This window comes from Bufo gargarizans, chromosome 2 (assembly GCF_014858855.1).
Source record: "Bufo gargarizans isolate SCDJY-AF-19 chromosome 2, ASM1485885v1, whole genome shotgun sequence".
Lineage (NCBI taxonomy): Eukaryota > Metazoa > Chordata > Amphibia > Anura > Bufonidae > Bufo > Bufo gargarizans.
The window spans coordinates 461,139,764-461,158,845 of NC_058081.1; the positions used below are offsets into that span (position 1 = coordinate 461,139,764).

General features: G+C 44.1%; 1 protein-coding gene across 5 annotated transcripts in view; it reads right to left on the reverse strand.

Annotated features, from left to right (window-relative positions):
• The window catches only part of LOC122928315 (hyaluronan mediated motility receptor-like), a 74,206-nt gene that overhangs the window by 45,433 nt on the left and 9,691 nt on the right, over window positions 1-19,082 (reverse strand). For 2 of the 5 annotated variants that reach the window (XM_044281046.1, XM_044281045.1), the window contains exons 2-4: window positions 18,249-18,348; window positions 12,155-12,255; window positions 5,963-6,061 (exon numbers count right to left, since the gene is read on the reverse strand). The gene's annotated coding sequence lies outside the window, so the exon portion shown is untranslated. Of the gene's footprint in view, window positions 1-5,962; window positions 6,062-6,514; window positions 6,538-8,957; window positions 8,982-12,154; window positions 12,256-18,248; window positions 18,349-19,082 lie in introns of those variants that run through there. The other 3 variants (XM_044281049.1, XM_044281048.1, XM_044281047.1) reach the window with 3 other exon arrangements.

A 19,082-nucleotide genomic window follows, 5' to 3' on the forward strand; every position in this document is an offset into this window, starting at 1 on the left:
TGTGAGAAATATACAATCAATGGATTATGCGGAAAACTCAATCAAGAAGATGACAGATACGAGCCCTTGCTCCGCCCAAAAATGATAACCAATCTTTCAGATAATGGTAGTATTGCAACAAAACGTATAAATTATTGGCTTGATATCAAACTAGGGAATTCAAAGATTCCCAATAAAGAGTTTCTCCAATATTATCCCCTTGTTTCAGTTATATGCATCGTAACTGAAATCAGAGAAAATACGGATGTAGCAACTAACGTAACACGTCCGCAAATGAGCGGGTATCTGGCTAAGTATCAAGCCAATTAATTTAGATCAATACTACATAAAACAAAATATACATTACCCAAGGGTCAAGTGATGTGCAGAGTCTTGGGGCAGCCAGCTCTCAAGAGTTTTCCCCAATAATCCAAATGATTCTCCAGAGATCTATAATCCAAATGTTTGTTTCTTTTTTTTTTCTCCCTCTTTTCTTTTGGTAACTGGTTTCTTAACCCAAAACTTATCAGATGAACACGCCCTCCGAGTTTGGAACTTTCCAATCATTGTTGGAGGGGTGTGTGCATTGATAAGGAGCATGACGTCATAATACTACCCAGAATGCAATTTTGCTACTGATGTAGTATTAACCGCTTATATCTAGATGGCACTGTTGTATAAGCAATAAGCATCATACCATTAAGGGTTAACTCATACATGCCTAATATTTTCACTACTTCACACCTCTGACATCTGGGGCCTTGTCTCAGGGCTAAGGGACAAACTGATACATGAATATATACTTTGAGGAACATCTAGACCATTCTCACACTTTGGAATTCATGTTCAGATAGGAAAAACAATAAAACCTCAGAATCTGCAGGTGTGGCGTATCTTCTAACTTTCTAAATGTATAATATATTGTTACAATAACACTAGTTTTGAACAGTACAGTAATCTTCTCATGGACTTACTTTGGCCTACATGAAACTTCATACAAAACAGTGAATATAAATCAACATTGCTCTTAAAGGCAATGGATACCCATTATAACTAAAATAAGTATAACTGTTTAAACTTATGAAAAAGCACAACATCACGCAGCCCCATTAGCTTCTATGGGGCCTGCGTTGCGTGAAAAACACCCCTCATGTGCACAGCCCTATAGAAGTGAATGGGTCCGGATGTAGTGCAGGTGCATTCCGGTATTTTGAATGCCAGATCCGGCACTAATACATTCCTATGGGAAAAAATGCTGGATCCGGCATTCAGGCAAATCTTCCATTTTTTTTCGCCGTAGATAAAACTGTAGCATGCTGCGGTTTTATATTTTGCCTGAACAGTCAAAATGACTGAACTGAAGACATCCTGATGCATCCTGAACGGATTAATCTCCATTCAGAATGCATGGGGATATGCCTGATCAGTTCTTTTCTGGTATAGAGCCCCTAGGACGGAACTCCGTGCCGGAAAAGAAAAACACTAGTGTGAAAGTACCCTAAAATATTAACTTTAAATTAGGGGTGCACCGAAATTCCGGCGGCCGAAAATGGGCCTAATCCATTTCGGCCGATATTGGTACATATCGGCAGAAAATATGGTTGGTTATATACGTTCGGGCGGGCGGCGGCGCCCCTCATGCTGTGCCTCCTAAACGCTTGCCGCTCTAAAGAATCTCCGGCTCAGTGCTGCGCAGCCTGCTGTGTCTGCTCTGTGCTACTGCTGTTAGTGTAGCGTGGCCGAGCTCTGTTCGTTCTGCGGTACAGGACCTTTTTTTTTTCTGTACTCGGCCGGACTGACAGGAAGTGCTCACTTAGTGTGCACTTCCTTTCAGTTTGGCCGGGTGGATTTAATATGATAGGACTGTTCTATTATGGGCCGAATGTTTCATAAAATGCGAAATGCACGCGGCTTTGTTTGGTGTTTGTTTTTAGTTTTGTTTTTTGTGCGGTATTGAGTATCGCAATACTTTTTTATGGTGACGAAAGCGAATCAAAATTTTGGTATCAAAACAACCCTATGCTGATCTGATCGGCATAGCGTTGTCACGATACCAAAATTTTGATTCGGTTTCGATTTGGCTCCTAAATTTTTCAGTTCAGGAGCCAATGGCTACTAGGTATTTTTTTTGTCTGGAGCACACGGACACTGCATACGTGGCACGGTATACAGCACACGGACACTGCATACGTGGCACAATATACAGCACACGGACACTGCATAGGTTAGGATATCAAATAGGAACATCATTTATATATTACCTCTGTTCAGAGAAAGCCTCATGATATCAGGACGGGCCTGTCTAATCCTAGACATCAATATGGAATGCTAAATACATTCCACCCCCCTCTAACCAACTACACGTCACATGACTTCAGGCATGGGCAAATCCATTCAAGGATATACCTAGAAGAGATAACTGTATCCTTCCGCCCCATCCTGGACTATTTTCACACATATGACTTTGGTAAGACTATTAAGACAAATGACAGGGATATAGGATCTTTGCTAGACCATATCTTAAATGGGAAGGACTTGAAATAAGTCTTTCCTGTGGGAATCCATCACTTAGCTTGGCGAAGAATGTTCTATCAATATATATACACATCTAAGCAATTATTTAATGCTTTGCTAGATTATGAGTCTTGATTCTTCTGCAGGTAGAATGAAGTCTCACAATATCCTAAAACTACATCTCAATATGGAGATAATCAATTAATGTATTTATTCGCCAATCTAGATGGTATAATTTCACCCACACTATCAAATTAGTCTTAATAAGATGAAATATAATTTTCTGTGTCTCTTACCAAGTCCTAGTAGAAATCTCACTTCTGCTCCTAGGAAAGCTGGGTGGTCCATCATAGCGCATCTAACCATGGCTTTCATCCTGATAGACCCCTCTAGAGAGCTCAACTTCTCCTCTCTCCTCTTTCTTGTGTGTGTCTTCTTCTCTGTCCCCCCTGTGTATGGTTTATGATCACAAACTTATCAGTTAGACACACCTTCCTAATTTGGAGCTTTCCAATCATTGTCGGATGGGTGTGACCATTGATAAGAAATGACATCATAACCTTACCCAGAATGCACTTTTGCTACTGTTGTAATGTCACCTACTCATACCTAGGTGGCACTGCTGTGTAAGCTATTTGCATCATAGTATAAAGGGTTAACTTCTGTAAGTCTGAATAAAGGTATAATATACATTTTGACCTTAAAAGCTTTAATTCAAGGCTATAGGGATTAGATTTGACACTTGTAGCAATTGGAGACAGACCTCTAGGCGTCTCTCTGAATGTTTCTCACATTGTGTATCGTAAATAACTTGAACCTCCTTGTTTTCTCAGAGATACCAGTATCTCCTGTTACACCAAAGAGGTGAATAATTGTTACAAAACACATCTTCACAGACACTCTTTTAGAGACAAATATTCTCCTAATGAGAAATATATATAATATACTGGATACATGTTGTCTTCATCACATATAACAGTATAATATATATTATATGTTCTACTGATTGTCTTATGCTAAGAACTAAGGCTCATTAAATGAATACATACATATTATATATTTGCTTCATTGATAAATGCCTAATTGTATAGGTAATTAGCGCCAGCTGCATAGAGCTCATCTTTACCTCCTGTCGTAAATTTAAGAGTAGACAATGAGTATTCTTCTCAGACTGGTACATTCATGAGAAGAATAACACTAAAAAGCAGAAACCTTTGTACGACCTTAATTTGGCCTACTCAAGACATACAAAATTGTCAACTATAGTCGAGCATGGCTCTTAAAGGTAATGAACATTCATCTTAACTAAAATAAATTGGATATCAATGCATTTACCTATGAAAAGGCACAACAGGTGGGGGGGCGCACTGCGCCACCACTGGTTAATACTGGGGGGAGGGGGGCGCACTGCGCCACCAATGTCTAATACTGTGGTTGGGGGGGGGGGGGGGGGGGCGCACTGCACCAATGAAGCTTAATCTCTAATTTATTCATAGACAGGAGGCGGCAGCTGCAGGATGACACAGCCGGCTCCTGACCTGTGAGCTGTAGCTGCGATTCGCGGCACCTGAGGAGTTAACTACCGCTAGGGCTGCAGCTAACGATTATTTTAATAATCGATTAGTTGCCGATTACAAAATTACAAAACAGAGAGGTTTATATGATCTTACTTGAAAAATTATGTTCAAAGGCCATATTAAAACAAATTGTGGACGGCGCAGTTATGGAGAGGGGGATCTGTGGACGGCGCAGTTATGGAGAGGGGGATCTGTGGACGGCGCAGTTATGGAGAGGGGGATCTGTGGACGGCGCAGTTATGGAGAGGGGGATCTGTGGACGGCGCAGTTATGGAGAGGGGGGATCTGTGGACGGCGCAGTTATGGAGAGGGGGGATCTGTGGACGGCGCAGTTATGGAGAGGGGGGATCTGTGGACGGCGCAGTTATGGAGAGGGGGATCTGTGGACGGCGCAGTTATGGAGAGGGGGATCTGTGGACGGCGCAGTTATGGAGAGGGGGATCTGTGGACGGCGCAGTTATGGAGAGGGGGATCTGTGGACGGCGCAGTTATGGAGAGGGGGATCTGTGGACGGCGCAGTTATGGAGAGGGGGATCTGTGGACGGCGCAGTTATGGAGGGGGGATCTGTGGACGGCGCAGTTATGGAGAGGGGGGATCTGTGGACGGCGCAGTTATGGAGAGGGGGATCTGTGGACGGCGCAGTTATGGAGAGGGGGATCTGTGGACGGCACAGTTATGGAGAGGGGGATCGTTGCAGCCCTAACTACCGCAAATCGCAGCTACAGCTCACAGGTCAGGAGCCGGCTATGTGATCCTGCAGCTCCCGCCTCCTGTATATGAATAAATGTGAGATTAAGCTTCATTGGTGGCGCAGTGGCCATAGCTCCTACCCTCCTCTTGTCCCCTGCCCTCTCATTGGCAGCAGCAGCACAGGGGGAGGAGACACTGCTCCTTCTGCCCTGTGCTGCTGCTGAGGGAACACGGAGAGCGCTGTCAGCAGCGCGATCTGTGTTCCCCATACGCTACCGGAATATCGGCAAAATAAATGCCGATAGCGTTCAAAATCCTGAATATCGGCCGATATTATCGGCAAATCCGATAATCGGTCGATCCCGGCACGGTATACAGCACACGGACACTGCACACGTACCACGGTATACAGCACATGCAGGGCTCCAGATGGCGACCAAAATGGTCGCCAATGAGACTTAGAATTTACAAATGGCGACAAGACTTTAGTCTTGTCGCCATTTGCGACTAGACCCTCCGCGGCAGCTCTGCAGTTGAACAGCGCAGGCACAGGAGCTGATAGTTCTCTGCCCCGCCGCTGCCGATGTTCTTCTCAGGCTCCTTTCACACCTGCGTTCAGGTGTCCGCTCGTGGGCTCCGTTTGAAGGGGCTCACAAGCGGCCCTGAACGCAGCAGTCTGGCCCTAATGCATTCTCAGTGGAGGCGGATCCACTGAGAATGTATCCGCCTGCCAGCACTCAGCCTCCGCTCAGTGAGCGGACACCTGAACGCTGCAAGCAGCGTTCGGGTGTCCGCCTGGCCGTGCGGAGGCGAGCGGATCCGTTCCGACTTATAATGGAAGTCAATGGGGACTCAGTAGTCAGATTGGACTACTGAGAGACACACCTCCTCACTCTGAAGCCCAATGCAGGCATGCAGTGTGAAGGACCGCCCCTCTGCCTTCCTAGCCAGAGACAGATGAGCCATAGCAATGGCCTTTTAAGGGAGCAGTGGAAAGGGACAGAGGACAATAATGAAAGCTGGTATTATAAAGTAATTACAGAACTTTTGGCAAACACTGACAGACTAACTCAGGTATACATGCCTAACTCTAATAAACTAGCAAATAAAAACAAAACATGAGAGAGTTGGCCTTTAAAGATCAGTGGAACCCTGAGCACCTGTGGAATATCAGTGAAAACCTGCCATGTGAGATACATACCTTTTTTTGCTCTAAAGCGTTGAGATTTTTCAAATGAAACTGGTCCTTTAAGACTATCTGAAAGCTTCACATCGTAAGATCCTGGAGCTGGAGCACAGCCTATAAACACAGCACATCGTTAGCTAGGCAGCCAGAACAATGTCCTTTATAAAATATACTACAGCCTAGAGGATTATTATGTTATTATGCAATACAGCTTTAAATTTTGTGAGAAATATACAATCAATGGATTATGCGGAAAACTCAATCAAGAAGATGACAGATACGAGCCCTTGCTCCGCCCAAAAATGATAACCAATCTTTCAGATAATGGTAGTATTGCAACAAAACGTATAAATTATTGGCTTGATATCAAACTAGGGAATTCAAAGATTCCCAATAAAGAGTTTCTCCAATATTATCCCCTTGTTTCAGTTATATGCATCGTAACTGAAATCAGAGAAAATACGGATGTAGCAACTAACGTAACACGTCCGCAAATGAGCGGGTATCTGGCTAAGTATCAAGCCAATTAATTTAGATCAATACTACATAAAACAAAATATACATTACCCAAGGGTCAAGTGATGTGCAGAGTCTTGGGGCAGCCAGCTCTCAAGAGTTTTTCCCAATAATCCAAATGATTCTCCAGAGATCTATAATCCAAATGTTTGTTTCTTTTTTTTTTCTCCCTCTTTTCTTTTGGTAACTGGTTTCTTAACCCAAAACTTATCAGATGAACACGCCCTCCGAGTTTGGAACTTTCCAATCATTGTTGGAGGGGTGTGTGCATTGATAAGGAGCATGACGTCATAATACTACCCAGAATGCAATTTTGCTACTGATGTAGTATTAACCGCTTATATCTAGATGGCACTGTTGTATAAGCAATAAGCATCATACCATTAAGGGTTAACTCATACATGCCTAATATTTTCACTACTTCACACCTCTGACATCTGGGGCCTTGTCTCAGGGCTAAGGGACAAACTGATACATGAATATATACTTTGAGGAACATCTAGACCATTCTCACACTTTGGAATTCATGTTCAGATAGGAAAAACAATAAAACCTCAGAATCTGCAGGTGTGGCGTATCTTCTAACTTTCTAAATGTATAATATATTGTTACAATAACACTAGTTTTGAACAGTACAGTAATCTTCTCATGGACTTACTTTGGCCTACATGAAACTTCATACAAAACAGTGAATATAAATCAACATTGCTCTTAAAGGCAATGGATACCCATTATAACTAAAATAAGTATAACTGTTTAAACTTATGAAAAAGCACAACATCACGCAGCCCCATTAGCTTCTATGGGGCCTGCGTTGCGTGAAAAACACCCCTCATGTGCACAGCCCTATAGAAGTGAATGGGTCCGGATGTAGTGCAGGTGCATTCCGGTATTTTGAATGCCAGATCCGGCACTAATACATTCCTATGGGAAAAAATGCTGGATCCGGCATTCAGGCAAATCTTCCATTTTTTTTCGCCGTAGATAAAACTGTAGCATGCTGCGGTTTTATATTTTGCCTGAACAGTCAAAATGACTGAACTGAAGACATCCTGATGCATCCTGAACGGATTAATCTCCATTCAGAATGCATGGGGATATGCCTGATCAGTTCTTTTCTGGTATAGAGCCCCTAGGACGGAACTCCGTGCCGGAAAAGAAAAACACTAGTGTGAAAGTACCCTAAAATATTAACTTTAAATTAGGGGTGCACCGAAATTCCGGCGGCCGAAAATGGGCCTAATCCATTTCGGCCGATATTGGTACATATCGGCAGAAAATATGGTTGGTTATATACGTTCGGGCGGGCGGCGGCGCCCCTCATGCTGTGCCTCCTAAACGCTTGCCGCTCTAAAGAATCTCCGGCTCAGTGCTGCGCAGCCTGCTGTGTCTGCTCTGTGCTACTGCTGTTAGTGTAGCGTGGCCGAGCTCTGTTCGTTCTGCGGTACAGGACCTTTTTTTTTCTGTACTCGGCCGGACTGACAGGAAGTGCTCACTTAGTGTGCACTTCCTTTCAGTTTGGCCGGGTGGATTTAATATGATAGGACTGTTCTATTATGGGCCGAATGTTTCATAAAATGCGAAATGCACGCGGCTTTGTTTGGTGTTTGTTTTTAGTTTTGTTTTTTGTGCGGTATTGAGTATCGCAATACTTTTTTATGGTGACGAAAGCGAATCAAAATTTTGGTATCAAAACAACCCTATGCTGATCTGATCGGCATAGCGTTGTCACGATACCAAAATTTTGATTCGGTTTCGATTTGGCTCCTAAATTTTTCAGTTCAGGAGCCAATGGCTACTAGGTATTTTTTTTGTCTGGAGCACACAGGACACTGCATACGTGGCACGGTATACAGCACACGGACACTGCATACGTGGCACAATATACAGCACACGGACACTGCATAGGTTAGGATATCAAATAGGAACATCATTTATATATTACCTCTGTTCAGAGAAAGCCTCATGATATCAGGACGGGCCTGTCTAATCCTAGACATCAATATGGAATGCTAAATACATTCCACCCCCCTCTAACCAACTACACGTCACATGACTTCAGGCATGGGCAAATCCATTCAAGGATATACCTAGAAGAGATAACTGTATCCTTCCGCCCCATCCTGGACTATTTTCACACATATGACTTTGGTAAGACTATTAAGACAAATGACAGGGATATAGGATCTTTGCTAGACCATATCTTAAATGGGAAGGACTTGAAATAAGTCTTTCCTGTGGGAATCCATCACTTAGCTTGGCGAAGAATGTTCTATCAATATATATACACATCTAAGCAATTATTTAATGCTTTGCTAGATTATGAGTCTTGATTCTTCTGCAGGTAGAATGAAGTCTCACAATATCCTAAAACTACATCTCAATATGGAGATAATCAATTAATGTATTTATTCGCCAATCTAGATGGTATAATTTCACCCACACTATCAAATTAGTCTTAATAAGATGAAATATAATTTTCTGTGTCTCTTACCAAGTCCTAGTAGAAATCTCACTTCTGCTCCTAGGAAAGCTGGGTGGTCCATCATAGCGCATCTAACCATGGCTTTCATCCTGATAGACCCCTCTAGAGAGCTCAACTTCTCCTCTCTCCTCTTTCTTGTGTGTGTCTTCTTCTCTGTCCCCCCTGTGTATGGTTTATGATCACAAACTTATCAGTTAGACACACCTTCCTAATTTGGAGCTTTCCAATCATTGTCGGATGGGTGTGACCATTGATAAGAAATGACATCATAACCTTACCCAGAATGCACTTTTGCTACTGTTGTAATGTCACCTACTCATACCTAGGTGGCACTGCTGTGTAAGCTATTTGCATCATAGTATAAAGGGTTAACTTCTGTAAGTCTGAATAAAGGTATAATATACATTTTGACCTTAAAAGCTTTAATTCAAGGCTATAGGGATTAGATTTGACACTTGTAGCAATTGGAGACAGACCTCTAGGCGTCTCTCTGAATGTTTCTCACATTGTTTATTTGTGCATCGTAAATAACTTGAACCTCCTTGTTTTCTCAGAGATACCAGTATCTCCTGTTACACCAAAGAGGTGAATAATTGTTACAAAACACATCTTCACAGACACTCTTTTAGAGACAAATATTCTCCTAATGAGAAATATATATAATATACTGGATACATGTTGTCTTCATCACATATAACAGTATAATATATATTATATGTTCTACTGATTGTCTTATGCTAAGAACTAAGGCTCATTAAATGAATACATACATATTATATATTTGCTTCATTGATAAATGCCTAATTGTATAGGTAATTAGCACCAGCTGCATAGAGCTCATCTTTACCTCCTGTCGTAAATTTAAGAGTAGACAATGAGTATTCTTCTCAGACTGGTACATTCATGAGAAGAATAACACTAAAAAGCAGAAACCTTTGTACGACCTTAATTTGGCCTACTCAAGACATACAAAATTGTCAACTATAGTCGAGCATGGCTCTTAAAGGTAATGAACATTCATCTTAACTAAAATAAATTGGATATCAATGCATTTACCTATGAAAAGGCACAACAGGTGGGGGGGCGCACTGCGCCACCACTGGTTAATACTGGGGGGAGGGGGGCGCACTGCGCCACCAATGTCTAATACTGTGGTTGGGGGGGGGGGGGGGGCGCACTGCACCAATGAAGCTTAATCTCTAATTTATTCATAGACAGGAGGCGGCAGCTGCAGGATGACACAGCCGGCTCCTGACCTGTGAGCTGTAGCTGCGATTCGCGGCACCTGAGGAGTTAACTACCGCTAGGGCTGCAGCTAACGATTATTTTAATAATCGATTAGTTGCCGATTACAAAATTACAAAACAGAGAGGTTTATATGATCTTACTTGAAAAATTATGTTCAAAGGCCATATTAAAACAAATTGTGGACGGCGCAGTTATGGAGAGGGGGATCTGTGGACGGCGCAGTTATGGAGAGGGGGATCTGTGGACGGCGCAGTTATGGAGAGGGGGATCTGTGGACGGCGCAGTTATGGAGAGGGGGATCTGTGGACGGCGCAGTTATGGAGAGGGGGATCTGTGGACGGCGCAGTTATGGAGAGGGGGATCTGTGGACGGCGCAGTTATGGAGAGGGGGATCTGTGGACGGCGCAGTTATGGAGAGGGGGATCTGTGGACGGCGCAGTTATGGAGAGGGGGATCTGTGGACGGCGCAGTTATGGAGAGGGGGATCTGTGGACGGCGCAGTTATGGAGAGGGGGATCTGTGGACGGCGCAGTTATGGAGAGGGGGATCTGTGGACGGCGCAGTTATGGAGAGGGGGATCTGTGGACGGCGCAGTTATGGAGAGGGGGATCTGTGGACGGCGCAGTTATGGAGAGGGGGATCTGTGGACGGCGCAGTTATGGAGAGGGGGATCTGTGGACGGCGCAGTTATGGAGAGGGGGATCTGTGGACGGCGCAGTTATGGAGAGGGGGATCTGTGGACGGCACAGTTATGGAGAGGGGGATCGTTGCAGCCCTAACTACCGCAGATCGCAGCTACAGCTCACAGGTCAGGAGCCGGCTATGTGATCCTGCAGCTCCCGCCTCCTGTATATGAATAAATGTGAGATTAAGCTTCATTGGTGGCGCAGTGGCCATAGCTCCTACCCTCCTCTTGTCCCCTGCCCTCTCATTGGCAGCAGCAGCACAGGGGGAGGAGACACTGCTCCTTCTGCCCTGTGCTGCTGCTGAGGGAACACGGAGAGCGCTGTCAGCAGCGCGATCTGTGTTCCCCATACGCTACCGGAATATCGGCAAAATAAATGCCGATAGCGTTCAAAATCCTGAATATCGGCCGATATTATCGGCAAATCCGATAATCGGTCGATCCCGGCACGGTATACAGCACACGGACACTGCACACGTACCACGGTATACAGCACATGCAGGGCTCCAGATGGCGACCAAAATGGTCGCCAATGAGACTTAGAATTTACAAATGGCGACAAGACTTTAGTCTTGTCGCCATTTGCGACTAGACCCTCCGCGGCAGCTCTGCAGTTGAACAGCGGCAGGCACAGGAGCTGATAGTTCTCTGCCCCGCCGCTGCCGATGTTCTTCTCAGGCTCCTTTCACACCTGCGTTCAGGTGTCCGCTCGTGGGCTCCGTTTGAAGGGGCTCACAAGCGGCCCTGAACGCAGCAGTCTGGCCCTAATGCATTCTCAGTGGAGGCGGATCCACTGAGAATGTATCCGCCTGCCAGCGCTCAGCCTCCGCTCAGTGAGCGGACACCTGAACGCTGCAAGCAGCGTTCGGGTGTCCGCCTGGCCGTGCGGATCCGTTCCGACTTATAATGGAAGTCAATGGGGACTCAGTAGTCAGATTGGACTACTGAGAGACACACCTCCTCACTCTGAAGCCCAATGCAGGCATGCAGTGTGAAGGACCGCCCCTCTGCCTTCCTAGCCAGAGACAGATGAGCCATAGCAATGGCCTTTTAAGGGAGCAGTGGAAAGGGACAGAGGACAATAATGAAAGCTGGTATTATAAAGTAATTACAGAACTTTTGGCAAACACTGACAGACTAACTCAGGTATACATGCCTAACTCTAATAAACTAGCAAATAAAAACAAAACATGAGAGAGTTGGCCTTTAAAGATCAGTGGAACCCTGAGCACCTGTGGAATATCAGTGAAAACCTGCCATGTGAGATACATACCTTTTTTTGCTCTAAAGCGTTTTGAGATTTTTCAAATGAAACTGGTCCTTTAAGACTATCTGAAAGCTTCACATCGTAAGATCCTGGAGCTGGAGCACAGCCTATAAACACAGCACATCGTTAGCTAGGCAGCCAGAACAATGTCCTTTATAAAATATACTACAGCCTAGAGGATTATTATGTTATTATGCAATACAGCTTTAAATTTTGTGAGAAATATACAATCAATGGATTATGCGGAAAACTCAATCAAGAAGATGACAGATACGAGCCCTTGCTCCGCCCAAAAATGATAACCAATCTTTCAGATAATGGTAGTATTGCAACAAAATGTATAAATTATTGGCTTGATATCAAACTAGGGAATTCAAAGATTCCCAACAAAGAGTTTCTCCAATATTATCCCCTTGTTTCAGTTATATGCATCGTAACTGAAATCAGAGAAAATACGGATGTAGCAACTAACGTAACACGTCCGCAAATGAGCGGGTATCTGGCTAAGTATCAAGCCAATTAATTTAGATCAATACTACATAAAACAAAATATACATTACCCAAGGGTCAAGTGATGTGCAGAGTCTTGGGGCAGCCAGCTCTCAAGAGTTTTTCCCAATAATCCAAATGATTCTCCAGAGATCTATAATCCAAATGTTTGTTTCTTTTTTTTTTTCTCCCTCTTTTCTTTTGGTAACTGGTTTCTTAACCCAAAACTTATCAGATGAACACGCCCTCCGAGTTTGGAACTTTCCAATCATTGTTGGAGGGGTGTGTGCATTGATAAGGAGCATGACGTCATAATACTACCCAGAATGCAATTTTGCTACTGATGTAGTATTAACCGCTTATATCTAGATGGCACTGTTGTATAAGCAATAAGCATCATACCATTAAGGGTTAACTCATACATGCCTAATATTTTCACTACTTCACACCTCTGACATCTGGGGCCTTGTCTCAGGGCTAAGGGACAAACTGATACATGAATATATACTTTGAGGAACATCTAGACCATTCTCACACTTTGGAATTCATGTTCAGATAGGAAAAACAATAAAACCTCAGAATCTGCAGGTGTGGCGTATCTTCTAACTTTCTAAATGTATAATATATTGTTACAATAACACTAGTTTTGAACAGTACAGTAATCTTCTCATGGACTTACTTTGGCCTACATGAAACTTCATACAAAACAGTGAATATAAATCAACATTGCTCTTAAAGGCAATGGATACCCATTATAACTAAAATAAGTATAACTGTTTAAACTTATGAAAAAGCACAACATCACGCAGCCCCATTAGCTTCTATGGGGCCTGCGTTGCGTGAAAAACACCCCTCATGTGCACAGCCCTATAGAAGTGAATGGGTCCGGATGTAGTGCAGGTGCATTCCGGTATTTTGAATGCCAGATCCGGCACTAATACATTCCTATGGGAAAAAATGCTGGATCCGGCATTCAGGCAAATCTTCCATTTTTTTTCGCCGTAGATAAAACCGTAGCATGCTGCGGTTTTATATTTTGCCTGAACAGTCAAAATGACTGAACTGAAGACATCCTGATGCATCCTGAACGGATTAATCTCCATTCAGAATGCATGGGGATATGCCTGATCAGTTCTTTTCTGGTATAGAGCCCCTAGGACGGAACTCCATGCCGGAAAAGAAAAACACTAGTGTGAAAGTACCCTAAAATATTAACTTTAAATTAGGGGTGCACCGAAATTCCGGCGGCCGAAAATGGGCCTAATCCATTTCGGCCGATATTGGTACATATCGGCAGAAAATATGGTTGGTTATATACGTTCGGGCGGCCGGCGGCGCCCCTCATGCTGTGCCTCCTAAACGCTTGCCGCTCTAAAGAATCTCCGGCTCAGTGCTGCGCAGCCTGCTGTGTCTGCTCTGTGCTACTGCTGTTAGTGTAGCGTGGCCGAGCTCTGTTCGTTCTGCGGTACAGGAGCTTTTGTTTCCTGTACTCGGCCGGACTGACAGGAAGTGCTCACTTAGTGTGCACTTCCTTTCAGTTTGGCCGGGTGGATTTAATATGATAGGACTGTTCTATTATGGGCCGAATGTTTCATAAAATGCGAAATGCACGCGGCTTTGTTTGGTGTTTGTTTTTAGTGCGGTATTGAGTATCGCAATACTTTTTTATGGTGACGAAAGCGAATCAAAATTTTGGTATCAAAACAACCCTATGCTGATCTGATCGGCATAGCGTTGTCACGATACCAAAATTTTGATTCGGTTTCGATTTGGCTCCTAAATTTTTCAGTTCAGGAGCCAATGGCTACTAGGTATTTTTTTTGTCTGGAGCACACGGACACTGCATACGTGGCACGGTATACAGCACACGGACACTGCATACGTGGCACAATATACAGCACACGGACACTGCATAGGTTAGGATATCAAATAGGAACATCATTTATATATTACCTCTGTTCAGAGAAAGCCTCATGATATCAGGACGGGCCTGTCTAATCCTAGACATCAATATGGAATGCTAAATACATTCCACCCCCCTCTAACCAACTACACGTCACATGACTTCAGGCATGGGCAAATCCATTCAAGGATATAACTAGAAGAGATAACTGTATCCTTCCGCCCCATCCTGGACTATTTTCACACATATGACTTTGGTAAGACTATTAAGACAAATGACAGGGATATAGGATCTTTGCTAGACCATATCTTAAATGGGAAGGACTTGAAATAAGTCTTTCCTGTGGGAATCCATCACTTAGCTTGGCGAAGAATGTTCTATCAATATATATACACATCTAAGCAATTATTTAATGCTTTGCTAGATTATGAGTCTTGATTCTTCTGCAGGTAGAATGAAGTCTCACAATATCCTAAAACTACATCTCAATATGGAGATAATCAATTAATGTATTTATTCGCCAATCTAGATGGTATAATTTCACCCACACTATCAAATTAGTCTTAATAAGATGAAATATAATTTTCTGTGTCTCTTACCAAGTCCTAGTAGAAATCTCACTTCTGCTCCTAGGAAAGCTGGGTGGTCCATCATAGCGCATCTAACCATGGCTTTCATCCTGATAGACCCCTCTAGAGAGCTCAACTTCTCCTCTCTCCTCTTTCTTGTGTGTGTCTTCTTCTCTGTCCCCCCTGTGTATGGTTTATGATCACAAACTTATCAGTTAGACACACCTTCCTAATTTGGAGCTTTCCAATCATTGTCGGATGGGTGTGACCATTGATAAGAAATGACATCATAACCTTACCCAGAATGCACTTTTGCTACTGTTGTAATGTCACCTACTCATACCTAGGTGGCACTGCTGTGTAAGCTATTTGCATCATAGTATAAAGGGTTAACTTCTGTAAGTCTGAATAAAGGTATAATATACATTTTGACCTTAAAAGCTTTAATTCAAGGCTATAGGGATTAGATTTGACACTTGTAGCAATTGGAGACAGACCTCTAGGCGTCTCTCTGAATGTTTCTCACATTGTTTATTTGTGCATCGTAAATAACTTGAACCTCCTTGTTTTCTCAGAGATACCAGTATCTCCTGTTACACCAAAGAGGTGAATAATTGTTACAAAACACATCTTCACAGACACTCTTTTAGAGACAAATATTCTCCTAATGAGAAATATATATATAATATACTGGATACATGTTGTCTTCATCACATATAACAGTATAATATATATTATATGTTCTACTGATTGTCTTATGCTAAGAACTAAGGCTCATTAAATGAATACATACATATTATATATTTGCTTCATTGATAAATGCCTAATTGTATAGGTAATTAGCACCAGCTGCATAGAGCTCATCTTTACCTCCTGTCGTAAATTTAAGAGTAGACAATGAGTATTCTTCTCAGACTGGTACATTCATAAGAATAACACTAAAAAGCAGAAACCTTTGTACGACCTTAATTTGGCCTACTCAAGACATACAAAATTGTCAACTATAGTCGAGCATGGCTCTTAAAGGTGATGAACATTCATCTTAACTAAAATAAATTGGATATCAATGCATTTACCTATGAAAAGGCACAACAGGTGGGGGGGCGCACTGCGCCACCACTGGTTAATACTGGGGGGGAGGGGGGCGCACTGCGCCACCAATGTCTAATACTGTGGTTGGGGGGGGGGGGGGGGGGCGCACTGCACCAATGAAGCTTAATCTCTAATTTATTCATAGACAGGAGGCGGCAGCTGCAGGATGACACAGCCGGCTCCTGACCTGTGAGCTGTAGCTGCGATCCGCGGCACCTGAGGAGTTAACTACCGCTAGGGCTGCAGCTAACGATTATTTTAATAATCGATTAGTTGCCGATTACAAAATTACAAAACAGAGAGGTTTATATGATCTTACTTGAAAAATTGTGGACGGCGCAGTTATGGAGAGGGGGATCTGTGGACGGCGCAGTTATGGAGAGGGGGATCTGTGGACGGCGCAGTTATGGAGAGGGGGATCTGTGGACGGCGCAGTTATGGAGAGGGGGATCTGTGGACGGCGCAGTTATGGAGAGGGGGATCTGTGGACGGCGCAGTTATGGAGAGGGGGATCTGTGGACGGCGCAGTTATGGAGAGGGGGATCTGTGGACGGCGCAGTTATGGAGAGGGGGATCTGTGGACGGCGCAGTTATGGAGAGGGGGATCTGTGGACGGCGCAGTTATGGAGAGGGGGATCTGTGGACGGCGCAGTTATGGAGAGGGGGATCTGTGGACGGCGCAGTTATGGAGAGGGGGATCTGTGGACGGCGCAGTTATGGAGAGGGGGATCTGTGGACGGCGCAGTTATGGAGAGGGGGATCTGTGGACGGCGCAGTTATGGAGAGGGGGATCTGTGGACGGCGCAGTTATGGAGAGGGGGATCTGTGGACGGCACAGTTATGGAGAGGGGGATCGTTGCAGCCCTAACTACCGCAGATCGCAGCTACAGCTCACAGGTCAGGAGCCGGCTATGTGATCCTGCAGCTCCCGCCTCCTGTATATGAATAAATGTGAGATTAAGCTTCATTGGTGGCGCAGTGGCCATAGCTCCTACCCTCCTCTTGTCCCCTGCCCTCTCATTGGCAGCAGCAGCACAGGGGGAGGAGACACTGCTCCTTCTGCCCTGTGCTGCTGCTGAGGGAACACGGAGAGCGCTGTCAGCAGCGCGATCTGTGTTCCCCATACGCTACCGGAATATCGGCAAAATAAATGCCGATAGCGTTCAAAATCCTGAATATCGGCCGATATTATCGGCAAATCCGATAATCGGTCGATCCCGGCACGGTATACAGCACACGGACACTGCACACGTACCACGGTATACAGCACATGCAGGGCTCCAGATGGCGACCAAAATGGTCGCCAATGAGACTTAGAATTTACAAATGGCGACAAGACTTTAGTCTTGTCGCCATTTGCGACTAGACCCTCCGCGGCAGCTCTGCAGTTGAACAGCGGCAGGCACAGGAGCTGATAGTTCTCTGCCCCGCCGCTGCCGATGTTCTTCTCAGGCTCCTTTCACACCTGCGTTCAGGTGTCCGCTCGTGGGCTCCGTTTGAAGGGGCTCACAAGCGGCCCTGAACGCAGCAGTCTGGCCCTAATGCATTCTCAGTGGAGGCGGATCCACTGAGAATGTATCCGCCTGCCAGCGCTCAGCCTCCGCTCAGTGAGCGGACACCTGAACGCTGCAAGCAGCGTTCGGGTGTCCGCCTGGCCGTGCGGATCCGTTCCGACTTATAATGGAAGTCAATGGGGACTCAGTAGTCAGATTGGACTACTGAGAGACACACCTCCTCACTCTGAAGCCCAATGCAGGCATGCAGTGTGAAGGACCGCCCCTCTGCCTTCCTAGCCAGAGACAGATGAGCCATAGCAATGGCCTTTTAAGGGAGCAGTGGAAAGGGACAGAGGACAATAATGAAAGCTGGTATTATAAAGTAATTACAGAACTTTTGGCAAACACTGACAGACTAACTCAGGTATACATGCCTAACTCTAATAAACTAGCAAATAAAAACAAAACATGAGAGAGTTGGCCTTTAAAGATCAGTGGAACCCTGAGCACCTGTGGAATATCAGTGAAAACCTGCCATGTGAGATACATACCTTTTTTTGCTCTAAAGCGTTTGAGATTTTTCAAATGAAACTGGTCCTTTAAGACTATCTGAAAGCTTCACATCGTAAGATCCTGGAGCTGGAGCACAGCCTATAAACACAGCACATCGTTAGCTAGGCAGCCAGAACAATGTCCTTTATAAAATATACTACAGCCTAGAGGATTATTATGTTATTATGCAATACAGCTTTAAATTTTGTGAGAAATATACAATCAATGGATTATGCGGAAAACTCAATCAAGAAGATGACAGATACGAGCCCTTGCTCCGCCCAAAAATGATAACCAATCTTTCAGATAATGGTAGTATTGCAACAAAATGTATAAATTATTGGCTTGATATCAAACTAGGGAATTCAAAGATTCCCAACAAAGAGTTTCTCCAATATTATCCCCTTGTTTCAGTTATATGCATCGTAACTGAAATCAGAGAAAATACGGATGTAGCAACTAACGTAACACGTCCGCAAATGAGCGGGTATCTGGCTAAGTATCAAGCCAATTAATTTAGATCAATACTACATAAAACAAAATATACATTACCCAAGGGTCAAGTGATGTGCAGAGTCTTGGGGCAGCCAGCTCTCAAGAGTTTTTCCCAATAATCCAAATGATTCTCCAGAGATCTATAATCCAAATGTTTGTTTCTTTTTTTTTTTCTCCCTCTTTTCTTTTGGTAACTGGTTTCTTAACCCAAAACTTATCAGATGAACACGCCCTCCGAGTTTGGAACTTTCCAATCATTGTTGGAGGGGTGTGTGCATTGATAAGGAGCATGACGTCATAATACTACCCAGAATGCAATTTTGCTACTGATGTAGTAT